This window comes from Phyllobates terribilis, unplaced genomic scaffold (assembly GCF_046119375.1).
Source record: "Phyllobates terribilis strain yellow unplaced genomic scaffold, ASM4611937v1 Scaffold_82__1_contigs__length_6685932, whole genome shotgun sequence".
Classification (NCBI taxonomy): Eukaryota; Metazoa; Chordata; class Amphibia; order Anura; family Dendrobatidae; genus Phyllobates; species Phyllobates terribilis.
In genome coordinates this window covers 2,569,759-2,592,506 of record NW_027362842.1, presented here as the reverse complement: position 1 = coordinate 2,592,506, position 22,748 = coordinate 2,569,759, and positions in this window count along the sequence as shown.

Below are 22,748 nucleotides of genomic sequence, written 5' to 3'. Positions count from 1 at the left end.
CTATTCTGCAACAATACATTTCCAACATGTATAGCAGACCAGCCATCCCTATTCTGGAGCAATACATTTCTGCCATGTATAGCAGACCAGCCTTACCTATTCTTGAGCAATACATTTACGCTGTGAATAGCAGACCAGCCGTCCCTATTCTGGAGCAATACATTTCTACCATGTAAAGCAGACCAGACTTCCCTATTCTGGAGCAATACATTTCTGCCATGTATAGAAGACCAGCCTTCTCTATTCTGGAGCAATACATTTCTGCCGTGTATAGAATACCAACCTTCCCTATTCTGGAGCAAAATATTTCTGCCATGTAAAGCAGACCAACCTTCCCTATTCTGGGCAATACATTTCTGCCATGTATAGAAAACCAACCTTTCCTATTCTGGAGCAATACATTTCCACCTTGTATAGCAGACCAGACTTCCCTTTTCTGGAGCTATACATTTCCACTATGTATAGCAGACCAGCCTTCCCTATTCTGGAGCAATACATTTTTGCCATGTATAGCAAACCAGCCTTCCCTATTCTGCAGCAGTACATTTCTGCCGTGTATAGCAGACCAGTCATCTCTATTCTGGAGCAATATATTTCCGCCATGTATAGCAGACCAGCCTTCCCTATTCTGCAGCAATATATTTCCGCCATGTATAGCAGACCAGCCTTCCCTATTCTGGAGCAATACATTTTCACCATGTATAGCAGACCAGCCTTCCCTATTCTGGAGCAATGCATTTCTGCCATGCAGGGCCGGCCTTTGGGGCGTGCCAGCTGTGCAACTGCACAGGGCGCCTCAAACTTGAGAGTGAAGGGGGGCGCTGCGCTGGCTCCCTCCCCGTCGGTATTTTTCTTATGGAAGAGCAGAGAGGGAGCGCCCAGCGTTTCTTCTGTGCTCAGGCGCCGGCGCCCCCTCTCTGCTCTGAAATGTCCGGCCGGGACCCGGGCGCGCTGCACTCTCTCCTCCTCACACACAGGGGCGGAACTACCGCCCGTGCAGCCGGTTCATTGAACGGGGGCCCCGAGGGAGAGGGGGCCCCTTCAGCCTCCAGCAGGGCCGCCATCAGGGCATGACTGCCCTGACTCCAGTATGGGGCCCGGCCGGTAGGGGCCCCCTTGGGGGCCCCCCTCTTGTGTGTCTCTCTCCTCATGGGGCCCCCGGCCCCATGCTAAGCGCCGGGGCCGGAACATCTCTGTCATGATTTCTCTGACTTCCGGTCATGTGACGGCACCGTCACATGACCGGAAGTCAGGAGAACCTGGTGTCATCGATTTGGACGAGGATTCTGCAGGGATCGCATGGGGGTAAGTATAACAAGTTTTTTTTTTTTTTTAAATACAATTTACTAGGAGTGGGGGGAATGGGAGGTGCACATGTGGGGGAGGGGAATGAGAGAGGTGCACATGTGGGGGAGGGGGATGAGAGAGGTGCACATGTGGGGGAGGGGGATGAGAGGTGTGCACATGTGGGGGAGGGGGATGAGAGAGGTGCACATGTGGGGGAGGGGGATGAGAGAGGTGCACATGTGGGGGAGGGGGATGAGAGATGTGCACATGGGGGGGATGAGAGAGGTGCACATGTGGGGGAGGGGGATGAGAGAGGTGCACATGTGGGGGAGGGGGATGAGAGAGGTGCACATGTGGGGGAGTGGGATGAGAGAGGTGCACATGTGGGGGAGGGGGATGAGAGAGGGGCACATGTGGGGGAGGGGGATGAGAGAGGGGCACATGTGGGGGAGGGGGATGAGAGATGTGCACATGGGGGGGTGAGAGCTGCACATGGGGGAATTGGGAGAAAATGAGCTGCACATGGGGGAATTGGGAGTAGGGGGATAATGAGCTGCACATAATGAATGTGGGGTGGGGGACAGTAAATGATGATGGGGTGGGGAGAGCAGGACATGATATAATGAATTGGGGCAGGGGGTGCATGTAAATAATGAATGCGGGGAGCAGGAAGTATAGAGTAGGGGGCGTTGCGGATGCAGGAGTGTAACTGGTAACAAATTGGCGGAAAGAGTAGAGGTTCTAATTAAATTATATATTAAGTGCCTATTTACAGTTAATGGGGGCACCGTGGTGGATTACAATTTATATTTGGAATGGTAGGTTGTATAATAACTAACCATATATTGATGGTGGATACACGTCTGTATTCAGCTGCGTAATGTAGAAGTTGGGGAATGTGCTCTAGATAACTGTGTTATTTTATGCAGAGACGAGTCCTGGCTGGAAGACGTAATGGCGGTCTGTGCTGGATGAAGGAGAAAAGCGTAGCTGAAGGACTTCACCTAGAGACGTCACCAGTGAGTCAGTGTATTACATGTACACTTACACTATATACTATGTACCGGGCTCCTGTGTATAATGTCACTGGTGATCACTGTATTACCTGTACACTGACACTATATACAGAGCTCCTGTGTATAATGTCACTGATGATCACTGTATTACCTGTACACTGACACTATATACAGAGCTCCTGTGTATAATGTCACTGGTGATCACTAGATTACCTGGACACTTACATTATACATACCATGTATAGAGCTCCCGTGCATAATGACACTTATGGTAATATTAGTAATGTGGTGGTAATATTAGTAATGTGGTGGTAATATGTGGTCTGGTCATGGTGTGGCAGTTTTTCCCCCTTCTGTGTGGTATTATTCGGTCACTATGTTGTGGTAATATGTGGTCTGGTCATGGTGTGGCAGTATTCCCTGTATGTGGTATTATTGGTCATTTTTAAAAAAAAATGTATATGACACATTCCCTTAAAGAAAACTAAATAAAAATATATCTAAAAAGAGTATTGGATATTTTAAGAAAATTTTAATAGGTTAGAGTAGGGCCCTGCCAGAAGAGTCTACCTTATCGTGGTGGCGGCTTTAAAACTTTTCAACTTTTGTTGCTTGTTATTACTTGATCATTTGATTAATAAAAAATGCACTTGTTGTTTTCACCTACATGAGTTTAATTTTTTTTCTTTGGGGGGGGGCGCCAAGAGGGATTTCGCACAGGGCGCCATATACCCTAAGGCCGGCCCTGCTGCCATGCATAGAAAACCAGAATTCCCTTTTCTGGAGCAATACATTGCCGCCGTGTATACCAGACCAGCCTTCATTATTCTCGAGCTATACATTTCCACCATTTATAGCAGACCAGCCTTCCCTTTTCTGGAGCAATAAATTTCTGCCATGTATAGCAGACCAGCCTTACCTATGCTGGAGCAATACATTTACGCTGTGTATAGCAGACCAGCCATCTCTATTCTGGAGCAATACATTTCTGCCATGTATAGCAGACCAGCCTTACCTATTCTGGAGCAATACATTTACGCTTTGAATAGCAGACCAGCCGTCCCTATTCTGGAGCAATACATTTCTGCCATGTAAAGCAGACCAGACTTCCCTATTCTGGAGCAATACATTTCTGCCATGTATAGAAGACCAGCCTTCTCTATTCTGGAGCAATACATTTCTGCCGTGTATAGAATACCAACCTTCCCTATTCTGGAGCAAAATATTTCTGCCATGTAAAGCAGACCAGCCTTCCCTATTCTGGAGAAATACATTTCTGCCATGTATAGAAAACCAACCTTTCCTATTCTGGAGCAATACATTTCCACCTTGTATAGCAGACCAGACTTCCCTTTTCTGGAGCTATACATTTCCACCATGTATAGCAGACCAGCCTTCCCTATTCTGGAGCAATACATTTTTGCCATGTACAGCAGACCAGCCTTCCCTATTCTGCAGCAGTACATTTCTGCCATGTATAGCAGACCAGTCTTCTCTATTCTGGAGCAATATACTTCCGCCATGTATAGCAGACCAGCCTTCCCTATTCTGCAGCAATATATTTCCGCCATGTATAGCAGACCAGCCTTCCCTATTCTGGAGCAATGCATTTCTGCCATGCATAGAAAACCAGCCTTCCCTTTTCTGGAGCAATAAATTTCTGCCATGTATAGCAGACCAGCCTTACCTATACTGGAGCAATACATTTACGCTGTGTATAGCAGACCAGCCATCCCTATTCTGGAGCAATACATTTCTGCCATGTAAAGCAGACCAGCCTTCCCTATTCTGGAGCAATACATTTCTGCCATGTATAGAAGAACATCCTTCTGTATTCTGGAGCAATATATTTCTGTCGTGTATAGAAGACCAGCCTTCCCTATTCTGGAGCAATATATTCCTGCCATGTAAAGCAGACCAGCCTTCCCTATTTCTGGAGCTTTACATTTCCGCCTTGTATAGCAGATCAGCATTCCCTATTCTGGAGCTATACATTTCCACTAGGTATAGCTGACTAGCCTTCCCTATTCTGGAGCAATACATTTCCGCCATGTATAGCAGACCAGCCTTCCTTATTCTGGAGTAATATATTTCCGCCGTGTATAGCAGACCAACCTTCCCTATTCTGGAGCAATACATTTCCGCCGTGTATAGCAGACCAACCTTCCCCATTCTGGAACAGTATATTTCCACCTTGTATAGCAGACAAGCCTTCCCTATTCTGGAGCACTACTTTCCAGCCGTGTATAGCAGACCAGCCTTCCCTATTCTAGAGCAATGTATTCCAGCCATGTATAGCAGACAAGCCTTCCGTAATGTGGTGCAATACATTTCTGACGTGTATAGCAGTCCAGCCTTCCCTATTCTGGAGCAATGTATTCCAGCTATGTATAGCAGACCAGCCTTCCTTATTCTGGAGCAATATATTCCAGACGTGTATAGCAGATCAGCCTTCCCTATATTGGAGCACTACATTTCCACCTTGTATGGCAGACCAGCCTTCCCTATTCTGGAGCAATATATTCTAGCCATGTATAGAAGACAACCTTCCCTATTATGGAGCAATAAATTTCCGCCGTGTATAGCACACCCGCATTCCATATTCTGGAGCAATATATTCTAGCCGTGTATAGAAGACCAGCCTTCCCTATTCTGGAGCAATACATTTCCACCCTGTATAGCAGATCAGCCTTCCCTATTCTGGAGCAATACATTCCATCTGTGTACAGCAGACCAGCCTTCTCTATTCTGGAGCAATACATTTCCACCATGTAGAGCAGACCAGCCTTCCCTATTCTAGAGCAATATATTCTAGACGTGGATAGCAGACCAGCCTTCCCTATTCTGGAGCAAAACATTTCCGCCGTGTAGAGCAGACCAGACTTTCCTATTCTGGAGCAATAGATTTCCACCATGTATAGAAGACCAGCCTTCCCTGTACTGGATGAATACATTTCCGCCGTGTTTAGCAGACCAACCTTCCCTATTCTGGAGCAATATATTTCCGCCATGTATAGCAGACCAGCCTTCCCTATTCTGGAGCAATACATTTCCGTCATGTATAGAAGACCAGCCTTCCCTATTCTGGAGCAATACGTTTCCGCCGACTATAGAAGACCAGCCTTCCCTATTCTGGAGCAATACATTTCCGCCGAGTATAGAAGACCAGCCTTCCCTATTCTGGAGCAATACATTTACGCCATGTATAGCAGACCAGCCTTCCCTATTCTGGAGCAATACATTTCCGCCATGCATAAAAAACCAGCCTTCCCTATTCTGGAGCAATACATTTCCGTCGTGTTTAGCAGACCAGCCTTCATTATTCTGGAGCAATACATTTCCGCCATGTATAGCAGACCAGCCTTCCCTTTTCTGGAGCAATACATTTCTGCCATGTATAGCAGACCAGCCTTACCTATTCTGGAGCAATACATTTACGCTGTGTATAGCAGACCAGCCGTCCCTATTCTGGAGCAATACATTTCTACCATGTAAAGCAGACCAGCCTTCCCTATTCTGGAGCAATACATTTCTGCCATGTATAGAAGACCAGCCTCCCCTATTCTGGAGCAACATATTTCTGCCATGTAAAGCAGACCAGCCTTCCCTATTCTTGAGCAATACATTTCTAGCATGTATAGAAAACCAGCCTTCCCTATTCTGGAGCAAAACATTCCATCCGTGTATGGGAGACCAGCCTTCCCGATTCTGGAGCAATATATTTCCGCTATGTATAGCAGACCAGCCTTCCCTATTCTGGAGCAATATAATTCCGCCATGTATAGCAGACCAGCCTTCCCTATTCTGGAGCAATACATTTTCACCATGTATAGCAGACCAGCCTTCCCTATTCTGGGGCAATACATTTCTGCCATATAAAGCAGACCATCCTACCTTATTCTGGAGCAATACATTTCTTCCATGCAAAGAAGACCAGCCTTCTGTATTCTGGAGCAATATATTTCTGCCATGTATAGAAGACCGGTCCTCCCTATTCTGGAGCAATATATTACTGCCATGTATAGCAGACCAGACTTCCCTATTCTGGAGCAATACATTTCCGCCATGCATAGAAGACCAGCCTTCCCTATTCTGGAGCAATATATTTCTGTCATGTAAAGCAGACCAGACTTCCCTATTCTTCAGCAATACATTTCTGCCATGTATAGAAAACCAGTCTTCCCTATTCTGGAGCAATACTTTTCCGCTATGTATAGCAGACCAGCCTTCATTATTCTGGAGCTATACATTTCCACCATGTATAAAAGACCAGCCTTCCCTATTCTGGAGCAATACATTTCCGCCATGTATAGCAGACCAACCTTCCCTATTCTGCAACAATACATTTTCACCATATATAGCAGACCAGCCTTCCCTATTCTGGAGCAATACATTTCTGCCATGTATAGCAGACCAGCCTTACCTATTCTGGAGCAATACATTTCCGCTGTGTATAGCAGACCAGCCGTCCCTACTCTGGAGCAATACATTTCTGCCATGTAAAGCAGACCAGCAGTCCCTATTCTGGAGCAATACACTTCTGCCATGTAGAGAAGAACAGTCTTCTCTATTCTGGAGCATTACATTTCCGCCTTGTATAGCAGACCAGCCTACCCTATTGTGGAGCTACTCATTTCCACCATGTATAGCAGACCAGCCTTCCCTATTCTGGTGCAATACATTTCCGCCATATATAGCAGACCATCCTTCCCTATTCTGCAGCAATACATTTCCGCCATGTATAGCAGACCAGCTTTCCCTATTCTGGAGCAAAACATTCCAGCCATGTATAGCAGACCAGCCTTCCCTATTCTGGAACAATATATTTCCGCCATGTATAGCAGACCAGGCTTCACTATTCTGGAGCAATATATTTCCGCCATGTATAGCAGACCAGCCTTCCCTATTCTGGAGCAATACATTTTCACCATGTATAGCAGACCAGCCTTCCCTGTTCTGGAGCAATACATTTCTGCCATGTAAAGCAGACCAGCCTTCCCTATTCTGGAGTAATACATTTCTGCCATGTCTAGAAGACCAACCTTCTGTATCCTGAAGCAATATATTTTCGCCATGTATAGAAAACCAGCCTTCCCTATTCTGGAGCAATATATTCCTGACATGTAAAGCAGACCACCCTTCCCTATTCTGGAGCAATGCATTTCTGCCATGTATAGCAGACCTGTCTTCCCTATCCTGGAGCATTACATTTCCGCCGTGTATAGCAGACCAGCCTTCACTATTCTGGAGCAATATATTTCCGCCATGTATAGCAGACCAGCCTTCCCTATTCTGGAGCAATACATTTTCACCAAGTATAGCAGACCAGCCTTCCCTGTTCTGGAGCAATACATTTCTGCCATGTCTAGAAGACCAGCCTTCTGTATTCTGGAGCAATATATTTTCGCCATGTATAGAAAACCAGCCTTCCCTATTCTGGAGCAATATATTCCTGACATGTAAAGCAGACCAGCCTTCCCTATTCTTGAGCAATACATTTCCTCCATTTATAGCAGACCTGTCTTCCCTATCCTTGAGCATTACATTTCCGCCGTGTATAGCAGACAAGGCTTCCCTCTTCTGGAGCAATACATTTCCACCGTGTATAGCAGACCAGCCTTCCATATTCTGGAGCAATACATTCCAACCGTGTATAGTGGACCAGCCTTCCCTATTCTGGAGCAATGTATTCCAGCCATGTATAGCAGACCAGCCTTCTATAATGTGGAGCAATACATTTCTGCCGTGTATAGCAGACCAGCCTTCCCTATTCTGTAGCAATATATTCTAGCTGTGTATAGAAGACCAGCCTTCCCTATTCTGGAGCAATACATATCCGCCGTGTATAGCAGACCCGCCTTCCCTATTCTGGAGCAATATATTCTAGCCATGTATAGAAGACAAGCCTTCCCTATTCTGGGGCAATACATTTCCGCCGTGTATAGCAGACCAGCCTTCCCTATTCTGGAGCAATACATTTCCGCCGCGCATAGCAGATCAGTCTTCCCTATTCTGAAATAATATATTCCAGACGTGTATAGCAGACCTGCCTTCCCTATTCTGGAGCAATATATTTCGGCCATGTTTATCAGACCAGCCTTCCCTATTCTGGAGGAATACATTTCCGCCATGTATAGAAGACCAGCCTTCCCCTATTCTGGAGCAATACATTTCCGCCATGTATAGCTGACCAGCCTTCCCTATTCTGGAGCACTACATTTCAGCCATATATAGCAGACCAGGCTTCCGTATTCTGGAGCAATATATATCTGCCATGGATAGCAGACCAGCCTACCCTATTCTGGAGCAATATATTTACGCTGTGTATAGCAGACCAGCTGTCCCTATTCTGGAGCAATACATTTCTGCCATGTAAAGCAGACCAGCCATCCCTATTCTGGAGCAATACATTTCCACCATGTAAAGAAGACCAGCCTTCCCTATTATTGAGAAATATATTTCCACCATGTAAAGCAGATCAGCCTTCCCTATGCTGGAGCAATACATTTCCACCATGTATAGCAGACCATCCTTCTCTATTCTGTAGCCATACATTTCCACCATGTATAGCAGACAAGACTTCCCTATTCTGGAGCAATACATTCCAGCTGGGTATAGCAGAGCAGCCTCCACTTTTCTGGAGCAATGCATTCCAGCCGAGTATAGCAGACCAGCCTTTCCTATTCTAGAGCAATATATTCCAGACATGTATAGCAGACCAGCCTTCCCTATTGTGGAGAAATACATTTCCGCCGTGTTTAGCAGACCAGCCTTCCTTATTCAGGAGCAAAACATTTCCACCATGTATAGAAGACCAGCCTTCCCTATTCTGGAGCAATACATTCCAGCCGTGTATAGCAGACCAGCCTTCGCTATTCTGGAGCAATATAACTCGGCCATGTATAGCAGAACAGCCTTCCCTATTCTGGAGCAAAACATTTCCGCCATGTATAGAAGACCAGCCTTCCCTATTCTGGAGCAATATATTTCCGCCATGTATAGCAGACCAGCCTTCCCTATTCTGGAGCAATACATTTCCGCCATGTATAGATGACCAGCCTTCCCTATTCTAGAACAATTCATTTGCGCCGTGTATAGAAGACCAGCCTTCCCTATTCTGGAGCAATACAATCCAGCCATGTATAGCAGACCAGCCTTCCCTATTCTGGAACAATACATTTCCGCCATGTATATCAGACCAGCCTTCACTAATCTGGAGCAATACATTTATGCTGTGTATAGCAGAACAGCAACCCCTATTCTGGAGCAATACATTTCGGCCATGTAAAGCAGACCAGCCTTCCCTATTCTGGAGCAATACATTTCTGCCATGTAAAGCAGACCAGCCTTCCCTATTCTGGAGCAATACATTTCCAACATGTATAGAAGACCAGCCTTCCATATTCTGGAGAAATATATCTCCACCATGTAAAGCAGACCAGCCTTCCCTATTCTGGAGCAATACATTTCCACCATGTATAGCAGACCAACCTTCTCTATTCTGGAGCAGTACATTTCCACCATGTATAGAAGACCAGCCTTCCCTATTCTGGAGCAACATATTTCCACCATGTATAGCAGATCAGCCTTCCCTATTCTGGAGCAATACATTCCAGCCGTGTATAGCAGACCAGCATTCTCTATTCTGGAGCAATACATTCCAGCCGTGTAAAGCTGACCAGCCTTCCCTATTCTAGAGCAATATATTCCAGACGTGTATAGCAGACCAGCCTTCCATATTCTAGAGCAATACATTTCCGCCGTGTATAGCAGACCAGCCTTCCCTATTCTGGAGAAATACATTTCCACCATGTATAGAAGACCAGCCTTTCCTGTACTGGAGCAATACATTCCAGCCGTGCTTAGCAGACCAGCCTTCCCTATTCTGGAGCAATACATTTCCGCCATGTATAGAAGACCAGCCTTCCCTATTCAGGAGCAATATATTTCCGCCGAGTATAGCAGACCAGCCTTCCCTATTCTGGAGCAATACATTTCCGCCATGCATAGAAGACCAGCCTTCTCTATTCTGGAGCAATACATTTCTGCCGTGTATAGAAGACCAGCCTTCCCTATTCTGGAGCAATATATTTCTGTCATGTAAAGCAGACCAGCATTCCCTATTCTGGAGCAATACATTACTAGCATGTATAGAAAACCAGACTTCCCTATTCTGGAGCAATACAATTCCACCTTGTATAGCAGACCAGCCTTCATTATTCCGGAGCTATACATTTCCACCATGTATAGCAGACCAGCCTTCCCTATTCTGGAGCAATAGATTTCCGCCATGTATAGCAGACCAGCCTTCCCTATTCTGCAACAATACATTTTCACCATGTATAGCAGATCAGCCTTCCCTATTCTGGGGCAATACATTTCTGCCATGTATAGCAGACCAGCCTTACCTATTCTGGAGCAACACATTTCCGCTGTGTATAGCAGATCAGCCGTCCCTATTCTGGAGCAATACATCTCTGCAGTGTAAAGCAGACCAGCCTTCCCTATTCTGGGGAAATACATTTCTGCCATGTATAGAAGACCAGGATTCTTTATTCTGGAGCAATACATTTCTGCCATGTATAGAATACCAGCCTTCCATATTCTGGAGCAACATATTTCTGCCATGTAAAGCAGACCAGCCTTCCCTATTCTGGAGCAATACATTTCTGCCATGTATAGAAAACCAGCCTTCCCTATTCTGGAGCAACATATTTCCGCCTTGTATAGAAGACCAGCCTACCCTATTCTGAAGGTATTTATTTCCACCATGTATAGCAGACCAGCCTTCCCTATTCTGGTGCAATACATTTCCGCCATGTATAGCAGACCAGCCTTCCCTATTCTGCAGCAATACATTACCGCCATGTATAGCAGACCAGCCTTGCCTATTCTGGAGCAAAACATTCCAGCCATATTTAGCAGAACAGCCTTCCCTATTCTGGAGCCATATATTTCCGCCATGTATAGCAAATCAGCCTTCACTATTCTGGAGCAATATATTTCCGCCATGTATAGCAGACCAGCCTTCCCTATTCTGGAGCAATACATTTTCACCATGTATAGCAGACCAGCCTTCCCTGTTCTGGAGCAAAACATTTCTGTTATGTCTAGAAGACCAGCCTTGTGTATTCTGGAGCAATATATTTCTGCCGTGTATAGAAAGCCAGCCTTACCTATTCTGGAGCAATATATTCCTGCCATGTAAAGCAGACCAGCCTTCCATATTCTGGAGCAATACATTTCTGCCATGTATAGAAAACCAGCCTACCCTATTCTGTAGCAATACATTTCCTCCCTTTATAGTAGACATGCCATCCCTATCCTGGAGCAATACATTTCCTTCGTGTATAGCAGACCTGCCTTCCCTATTCTGGTGCAATACATTTCCGCCATGTAAACCAGACCAGCCTTCCCTTTTCTGGAGCTATACACTTCCACTAGGTAAAGCAGACCAGCGTTCCCTATTCTGGAGCAATACATTTCCGCCATGTATAGCAGACCAGCCTTCACTATTCTGGAGCAATATATTTCCGCCGTCTATAGCAGACCAGCCTTCCCTATTCTGGAGCATTACATTTCCGCCTTATATAGCAGACCAGCCTTCCCTATTCTGGAGCAATATTTTTCCGCCATGTAGAAGACAAGCCTTCCCTATTCTGGAGGAATACATTCCAGCCATGTATAGTTGACCAGCCTTCCCTATTCTGGAGCAATGTATTCCAGCCATGTATAGCAGACCAGCCTTCCATAATGTGGAGCAATACATTTCTGCCGTGTATAGCAGACCAGCCTTCCCTATTCTGGAGCAATGTATTCCAGCCATGTATAGCAGACCAGCCTTCCCTATACTGGTCACTACATTTCCGCCGTGTATAGCAGACCAGCCTATCCTATTCTGGAGCAATACATTTCCGCCGTGTATAGCAGACCCGCCTTCCCTATTCTGGAGCAATATATTCTAGCCGTGTATAGAAGACCAGCCTTCCCTATTCTGGAGCAATACATTTCCGCCGTGTATAGCAGACCAGCCTTCCCTATTCTGGAGCAATACATTTCCGCCGTGTATAGCAGACCCGCCTTCCCTATTCTGGAGCAATGTATTCCACACGTGTGTATCAGACCAGCCTTCCCTATTCTGGAGCAAAACATTTCCACCATGTATAGCAGACCAGACTTCCCTATTCTGGAGCAAAACATTTCCACCATGTATAGCAGACCAGCCTTCCCTATTCTGGAGGAATACATTTCCGCCATGTATAGAAGACCAGCCTTCCCTCTTCTGGAGCAATAAATTTACGCCGTGTATAGAAGGCCAGCCTTCCCCTATTCTGGAGCAATACATTTCCGCCATGTATAACAGACCAGCCTTCCCTATTCTGGAGCAATACATTCCAGCATATATAGCAGACCAGCCTTCCCTATTCTGGAGCAATACATATCTGCCATGGATTGCAGACCAGCCTACCCTATTCTGGAGCAATACATTTCCACCATGTATAGCAGACCATCCTTCTCTATTCTGTAGCCATACATTTCCACCATGTATAGAAGACAAGCCTTCCCTATTCTGTAGCAATACATTCCAGGTGGGTATAGCAGACCAGCCTCCTCTATTCTGGAGCAATACAATCCAGCCAAGTATAGCAGACCAACCTTCCCTATTCTAGAACAATATATTCCAGACATGTATAGCAGACGAGCCTTCCCTATTGTGGAGCAATACATTTCCGCCATGTTTACCAGACCAGCCTTCCCTATTCTGGAGCAATACATTCCAGACATGTATAGCAGACCAGACTTCCCTATTCTGTAGCAATACCTTTCCACCATGTATAGAAGACCAGCCTTCCCTATTCTGGAGCAATACATTCCAGCCGTGTATAGCAGACCAGCCTTCACTATTCTGGAGCAATATATCTCGGCCATGTTAAGCAGACCAGCCTTCCCTATTCTGGAGCAATACATTTCCGCCATGTATAGAAGACCAGCCTTCCATATTCTGGAGCAATACATTTGCGCCGTGTATACAAGACCAGCCTTCCCTATTCTGTAGCAATACATTCCAGCCATGTGTAGCAGACCAGCCTTCCCTATTCTGGAAAAATACATTTCTGCCATGTATAGCAGCCCAGCCTTCCCTAATCTGGAGCAATACATTTATGCTGTGTATAGCAGACCAGCTGTCCCTATTCTGGAGCAATACCTTTCTGCCATGTAAAGCAGACCTGCATTCCCTATTCTGGAGCAATACATTTCTGCCATGTAAGGCAGACCAGCCTTCCCTATCCTGGAGCAATACATTTCCACCATGTATAGAAGACCAGCCTTCCATATTCTAGAGAAATATATTTCCACCATGTAAAGCAGAACAGTCTTCCCTGTTCTGGAGCAATACATTTCCACCATGTATAGCAGACCAGACTTCACTATTCTGGAGCAATACATTTCCGCCGTGTATAGCAGACCAGCCTTCCCTATTCTGCAGCAATATATTTCCGCCATGTATAGCAGACCAGCCTTCCCTATTCTGGAGCAATACAATTCCACCTTGTATAGCAGACCAGCCTTCATTATTCCGGAGCTATACATTTCCACCATGTATAGCAGACCAGCCTTCCCTATTCTGGAGCAATAGATTTCCGCCATGTATAGCAGACCAGCCTTCCCTATTCTGCAACAATACATTTTCACCATGTATAGCAGATCAGCCTTCCCTATTCTGGAGCAATACATTTCTGCCATGTATAGCAGACCAGCCTTACCTATTCTGGAGCAATACATTTCCGCTGTGTATAGCAGACCAGCCGTCCCTATTCTGGAGCAATACATCTCTGCAGTGTAAAGCAGACCAGCCTTCCCTATTCTGGGGAAATACATTTCTGCCATGTATAGAAGACCAGTCTTCTTTATTCTGGAGCAATACATTTCTGCCGTGTATAGCAGACCCGCCTTCCCTATTCTGGAGCAATGTATTCCACACGTGTGTATCAGACCAGCCTTCCTTATTCTGGAGCAAAACATTTCCACCATGTATAGCAGACCAGCCTTCCCTATTCTGGAGCAAAACATTTCCGCCATGTATAGAAGACCAGCCTTCCCTCTTCTGGAGCAATAAATTTACGCCGTGTATAGAAGGCCAGCCTTCCCCTATTCTGGAGCAATACATTTCCGCCATGTATAGCAGACCAGCCTTCCCTATTCTGGAGCAATACATTCCAGCATATATAGCAGACCAGCCTTCCCTATTCTGGAGCAATACATATCTGCCATGGATTGCAGACCAGCCTACCCTATTCTGGAGCAATACATTTCCACCATGTATAGCAGACCATCCTTCTCTATTCTGTAGCCATACATTTCCACCACGTATAGAAGACAAGCCTTCCCTATTCTGTAGCAATACATTCCAGGTGGGTATAGCAGACCAGCCTCCTCTATTCTGGAGCAATACAATCCAGCCAAGTATAGCAGACCAACCTTCCCTATTCTAGAACAATATATTCCAGACATGTATAGCAGACGAGCCTTCCCTATTGTGGAGCAATACATTTCCGCCATGTATAGAAGACCAGCCTTCCCTATTCTGGAGCAATACATTCCAGCCGTGTATAGCAGACCAGCCTTCACTATTCTGGAGCAATATATCTCGGCCATGTTTAGCAGACCAGCCTTCCCTATTCTGGAGCAATACATTTCCGCCATGTATAGAAGACCAGCCTTCCCTATTCTGGAGCAATACATTTCCGCCATGTATAGGAGACCAGCGTTCCCTATTCTGGAGCAATAAATTTCTGCCATGTAAAGCAGACCAGCCTTCCCTATCCTGGAGCAATACATTTTCACCATGTATAGAAGACCAGTCTTCCATGTTCTGGAGAAGTATAATTCCACCATGTAAAGCAGACCAGCCTTTCCTATTCTGGAGCAATACATTTCCACCATGTATAGCAGACCAGCCTTCTCTAATCTGGAGCAATACATTGCCATAATGTATAGAAGACCAGCCTTCCCTATTCTGGAGCAATATATTTCCACCATGTATAGCAGATCACCCTTCCCTATTCTGGAGCAATAAATTCCAGCCGTGGATAGCAGACCAGCCTTCTCTATTCTGGAGCAATACATTCCAGCCGTGTAAAGAAGACCAGCCATTCCTATTCTAGAGCAATATATTCCAGACGTGTATCGCAAACCAGCCTTCCCTTTTCTGGAGCAATACATTTCCGCCATGTATAGCAGACCAGCCTTCCCTATTCTGGAGCAATATATTTTCGCCATGCATAGCAGACCAGCCTTTCTTATGCTGGAGCAATACATTTGCGCCGTGTATACAAGACCAGCCTTCCCTATTCTGGAGCAATACATTTACGCCATGTATAGAAGACCAGCCTTCCCTATTCTGGAGCAATACATTCCAGTCATGTATAGCAGACCAGCCTTACCTATTCTGGAACAATACATTTCTGCCATGTATAGCAGATCAGCCTTCCCTAATCTGGATCAATACATTTATGCTGTGTATAGCAGACCAGCTGTCCCTGTTCTGGAGCAATACATTTCCGCCATGTAAAGCAGACCAGCCTTCCCTATTCTGGAGCAATACATTTCTGCAATGTAAAGCAGACCAGCCTTCCCTATTCTGGAGCAATACATTTCCACCATGTACAGAAGACCAGCCTTCCATATTCTGGAGAAATATATTTCCACCATGTAAAGCAGATTAGCCTTCCCTATTCTGGAGCAATACATTTACACCATGTATAGCAGACCAGCCTTCCCTATTCTGGAGCAATACATTTCCACCATGTATAGAAGACCAGCCTTCCCTGTACTGGAGCAATACATTCTGGCCTAGTATAGCAGACCAGCCTTCCCTATTCTGGAGCAATATATTTCCATCATGTGTAGCAGACCAGCCTTCTCTATTCTGGAGCAATACATTTCTGCCATGTACAGCAGACCAGCCTTCCCTATTCTGGAGCAATACATTTCCGCCTTGTATAGAAAACCAGCCTTCCCTATTCTGGAGCAATACATTTCCACCGAGTATAGAAGACCAGCCTTCCCTATTCTGGAGCAATACATTTCCGCCATGTATAGCAGACCATCCTTCCCTATTCTGGAGCAATACATTTCCACCATGTATAGAAGACCAGCCTTCCATATTCTGGAGAAGTATATTTCCACCATATAAAGCAGACCAGCCTTCCCTATCTGGAGCAATACATTTCCACCATGTATAGCAGACCAGCCTTCTCTTTTCTGGAGCAATATATTTCCGCCGTGTATAGCAGACCAGCCTTCATTATTCTGGAGCTATATATTTCCACCATGCATAGCAAACCAGCCTTCCCTATTCTGGAGCAATACAATTCTGCCATGTATAGCAGACCAGCCTTCCCTATTCTGCAACAATACATTTCCAACATGTATAGCAGACCAGCCATCCCTATTCTGGAGCAATACATTTCTGCCATGTACAGCAGACCAGCCTTACCTATTCTGGAGCAATACATTTACGCTGTGAATAGCAGACCAGCCGTCCCTATTCTGGAGCAATACATTTCTACCATGTAAAGCAGACCAGACTTCCCTATTCTGGAGCAATACATTTCTGCCATGTATAGAAGACCAGCCTTCTCTATTCTGGAGCAATACATTTCTGCCGTGTATAGAATACCAACCTTCCCTATTCTGGAGCAAAATATTTCTGCCATGTAAAGCAGACCAACCTTCCCTATTCTGGAGCAATACATTTCTGCCATGTATAGAAAACCAACCTTTCCTATTCTGGAGCAATACATTTCCACCTTGTATAGCAGACCAGACTTCCCTTTTCTGGAGCTATACATTTCCACGATGTATAGCAGACCAGCCTTCCCTATTCTGGAGCAATACATTTTTGCCATGTATAGCAAACCAGCCTTCCCTATTCTGCAGCAGTACATTTCTGCCATGTATAGCAGACCAGTCTTCTCTATTCTGGAGCAATATATTTCCGCCATGTATAGCAGACCAGCCTTCCCTATTCTGCAGCAATATATTTCCGCCATGTATAGCAGACCAGCCTTCCCTATTCTGGAGCAATACATTTCCACCCTGTATAGCAGATCAGCCTTCCCTATTCTGGAGCAATACATTCCAGCTGTGTACAGCAGACCAGCCTTCTCTATTCTGGAGCAATACAATTCCACCATGTATAGCAGACCAGCCTTCCCTATTCTAGAGCAATATATTCCAGACGTGGATAGCAGACCAGCCTTCCCTATTCTGGAGCAAAACATTTCCGCCGTGTATAGCAGACCAGACTTTCCTATTCTGGAGCAATAGATTTCCACCATGTATAGAAGACCAGCCTTCCCTCTTCTGGAGCAATAAATTTACGCCGTGTATAGAAGGCCAGCCTTCCCCTATTCTGGAGCAATACATTTCCGCCATGTATAGCAGACCAGCCTTCCCTATTCTGGAGCAATACATTCCAGCATATATAGCAGACCAGCCTTCCCTATTCTGGAGCAATACATATCTGCCATGGATTGCAGACCAGCCTACCCTATTCTGGAGCAATACATTTCCACCATGTATAGCAGACCATCCTTCTCTATTCTGTAGCCATACATTTCCACCACGTATAGAAGACAAGCCTTCCCTATTCTGTAGCAATACATTCCAGTTGGGTATAGCAGACCAGCCTCCTCTATTCTGGAGCAATACAATCCAGCCAAGTATAGCAGACCAACCTTCCCTATTCTAGAACAATATATTCCAGACATGTATAGCAGACGAGCCTTCCCTATTGTGGAGCAATACATTTCCGCCATGTATAGAAGACCAGCCTTCCCTATTCTGGAGCAATACATTCCAGCCGTGTATAGCAGACCAGCCTTCACTATTCTGGAGCAATATATCTCGGCCATGTTTAGCAGACCAGCCTTCCCTATTCTGGAGCAATACATTTCCGCCATGTATAGAAGACCAGCCTTCCCTATTCTGGAGCAATACATTTCCGCCATGTATAGGAGACCAGCGTTCCCTATTCTGGAGCAATAAATTTCTGCCATGTAAAGCAGACCAGCCTTCCCTATCCTGGAGCAATACATTTTCACCATGTATAGAAGACCAGTCTTCCATGTTCTGGAGAAGTATAATTCCACCATGTAAAGCAGACCAGCCTTTCCTATTCTGGAGCAATACATTTCCACCATGTATAGCAGACCAGCCTTCTCTAATCTGGAGCAATACATTGCCATAATGTATAGAAGACCAGCCTTCCCTATTCTGGAGCAATATATTTCCACCATGTATAGCAGATCACCCTTCCCTATTCTGGAGCAATAAATTCCAGCCGTGGATAGCAGACCAGCCTTCTCTATTCTGGAGCAATACATTCCAGCCGTGTAAAGAAGACCAGCCATTCCTATTCTAGAGCAATATATTCCAGACGTGTATCGCAAACCAGCCTTCCCTTTTCTGGAGCAATACATTTCCGCCATGTATAGCAGACCAGCCTTCCCTATTCTGGAGCAATATATTTTCGCCATGCATAGCAGACCAGCCTTTCTTATGCTGGAGCAATACATTTGCGCCGTGTATACAAGACCAGCCTTCCCTATTCTGGAGCAATACATTTACGCCATGTATAGAAGACCAGCCTTCCCTATTCTGGAGCAATACATTCCAGTCATGTATAGCAGACCAGCCTTACCTATTCTGGAACAATACATTTCTGCCATGTATAGCAGATCAGCCTTCCCTAATCTGGATCAATACATTTATGTTGTGTATAGCAGACCAGCTGTCCCTGTTCTGGAGCAATACATTTCCGCCATGTAAAGCAGACCAGCCTTCCCTATTCTGGAGCAATACATTTCTGCAATGTAAAGCAGACCAGCCTTCCCTATTCTGGAGCAATACATTTCCACCATGTACAGAAGACCAGCCTTCCATATTCTGGAGAAATATATTTCCACCATGTAAAGCAGATTAGCCTTCCCTATTCTGGAGCAATACATTTCCACCATGTATAGAAGACCAGCCTTCCCTGTACTGGAGCAATACATTCTGGCCTAGTATAGCAGACCAGCCTTCCCTATTCTGGAGCAATATATTTCCATCATGTGTAGCAGACCAGCCTTCTCTATTCTGGAGCAATACATTTCTGCCATGTACAGCAGACCAGCCTTCCCTATTCTGGAGCAATACATTTCCGCCTTGTATAGAAAACCAGCCTTCCCTATTCTGGAGCAATACATTTCCACCGAGTATAGAAGACCAGCCTTCCCTATTCTGGAGCAATACATTTCCGCCATGTATAGCAGACCATCCTTCCCTATTCTGGAGCAATACATTTCCACCATGTATAGAAGACCAGCCTTCCATATTCTGGAGAAGTATATTTCCACCATATAAAGCAGACCAGCCTTCCCTATCTGGAGCAATACATTTCCACCATGTATAGCAGACCAGCCTTCTCTTTTCTGGAGCAATATATTTCCGCCGTGTATAGCAGACCAGCCTTCATTATTCTGGAGCTATATATTTCCACCATGCATAGCAAACCAGCCTTCCCTATTCTGGAGCAATACAATTCTGCCATGTATAGCAGACCAGCCTTCCCTATTCTGCAACAATACATTTCCAACATGTATAGCAGACCAGCCATCCCTATTCTGGAGCAATACATTTCTGCCATGTACAGCAGACCAGCCTTACCTATTCTGGAGCAATACATTTACGCTGTGAATAGCAGACCAGCCGTCCCTATTCTGGAGCAATACATTTCTACCATGTAAAGCAGACCAGACTTCCCTATTCTGGAGCAATACATTTCTGCCATGTATAGAAGACCAGCCTTCTCTATTCTGGAGCAATACATTTCTGCCGTGTATAGAATACCAACCTTCCCTATTCTGGAGCAAAATATTTCTGCCATGTAAAGCAGACCAACCTTCCCTATTCTGGAGCAATACATTTCTGCCATGTATAGAAAACCAACCTTTCCTATTCTGGAGCAATACATTTCCACCTTGTATAGCAGACCAGACTTCCCTTTTCTGGAGCTATACATTTCCACGATGTATAGCAGACCAGCCTTCCCTATTCTGGAGCAATACATTTTTGCCATGTATAGCAAACCAGCCTTCCCTATTCTGCAGCAGTACATTTCTGCCATGTATAGCAGACCAGTCTTCTCTATTCTGGAGCAATATATTTCCGCCATGTATAGCAGACCAGCCTTCCCTATTCTGCAGCAATATATTTCCGCCATGTATAGCAGACCAGCCTTCCCTATTCTGGAGCAATACATTTCCACCCTGTATAGCAGATCAGCCTTCCCTATTCTGGAGCAATACATTCCAGCTGTGTACAGCAGACCAGCCTTCTCTATTCTGGAGCAATACAATTCCACCATGTATAGCAGACCAGCCTTCCCTATTCTAGAGCAATATATTCCAGACGTGGATAGCAGACCAGCCTTCCCTATTCTGGAGCAAAACATTTCCGCCGTGTATAGCAGACCAGACTTTCCTATTCTGGAGCAATAGATTTCCACCATGTATAGAAGACCAGCCTTCCCTCTTCTGGAGCAATAAATTTACGCCGTGTATAGAAGGCCAGCCTTCCCCTATTCTGGAGCAATACATTTCCGCCATGTATAGCAGACCAGCCTTCCCTATTCTGGAGCAATACATTCCAGCATATATAGCAGACCAGCCTTCCCTATTCTGGAGCAATACATATCTGCCATGGATTGCAGACCAGCCTACCCTATTCTGGAGCAATACATTTCCACCATGTATAGCAGACCATCCTTCTCTATTCTGTAGCCATACATTTCCACCACGTATAGAAGACAAGCCTTCCCTATTCTGTAGCAATACATTCCAGTTGGGTATAGCAGACCAGCCTCCTCTATTCTGGAGCAATACAATCCAGCCAAGTATAGCAGACCAACCTTCCCTATTCTAGAACAATATATTCCAGACATGTATAGCAGACGAGCCTTCCCTATTGTGGAGCAATACATTTCCGCCATGTATAGAAGACCAGCCTTCCCTATTCTGGAGCAATACATTCCAGCCGTGTATAGCAGACCAGCCTTCACTATTCTGGAGCAATATATCTCGGCCATGTTTAGCAGACCAGCCTTCCCTATTCTGGAGCAATACATTTCCGCCATGTATAGAAGACCAGCCTTCCCTATTCTGGAGCAATACATTTCCGCCATGTATAGGAGACCAGCGTTCCCTATTCTGGAGCAATAAATTTCTGCCATGTAAAGCAGACCAGCCTTCCCTATCCTGGAGCAATACATTTTCACCATGTATAGAAGACCAGTCTTCCATGTTCTGGAGAAGTATAATTCCACCATGTAAAGCAGACCAGCCTTTCCTATTCTGGAGCAATACATTTCCACCATGTATAGCAGACCAGCCTTCTCTAATCTGGAGCAATACATTGCCATAATGTATAGAAGACCAGCCTTCCCTATTCTGGAGCAATATATTTCCACCATGTATAGCAGATCACCCTTCCCTATTCTGGAGCAATAAATTCCAGCCGTGGATAGCAGACCAGCCTTCTCTATTCTGGAGCAATACATTCCAGCCGTGTAAAGAAGACCAGCCATTCCTATTCTAGAGCAATATATTCCAGACGTGTATCGCAAACCAGCCTTCCCTTTTCTGGAGCAATACATTTCCGCCATGTATAGCAGACCAGCCTTCCCTATTCTGGAGCAATATATTTTCGCCATGCATAGCAGACCAGCCTTTCTTATGCTGGAGCAATACATTTGCGCCGTGTATACAAGACCAGCCTTCCCTATTCTGGAGCAATACATTTACGCCATGTATAGAAGACCAGCCTTCCCTATTCTGGAGCAATACATTCCAGTCATGTATAGCAGACCAGCCTTACCTATTCTGGAACAATACATTTCTGCCATGTATAGCAGATCAGCCTTCCCTAATCTGGATCAATACATTTATGTTGTGTATAGCAGACCAGCTGTCCCTGTTCTGGAGCAATACATTTCCGCCATGTAAAGCAGACCAGCCTTCCCTATTCTGGAGCAATACATTTCTGCAATGTAAAGCAGACCAGCCTTCCCTATTCTGGAGCAATACATTTCCACCATGTACAGAAGACCAGCCTTCCATATTCTGGAGAAATATATTTCCACCATGTAAAGCAGATTAGCCTTCCCTATTCTGGAGCAATACATTTCCACCATGTATAGAAGACCAGCCTTCCCTGTACTGGAGCAATACATTCTGGCCTAGTATAGCAGACCAGCCTTCCCTATTCTGGAGCAATATATTTCCATCATGTGTAGCAGACCAGCCTTCTCTATTCTGGAGCAATACATTTCTGCCATGTACAGCAGACCAGCCTTCCCTATTCTGGAGCAATACATTTCCGCCTTGTATAGAAAACCAG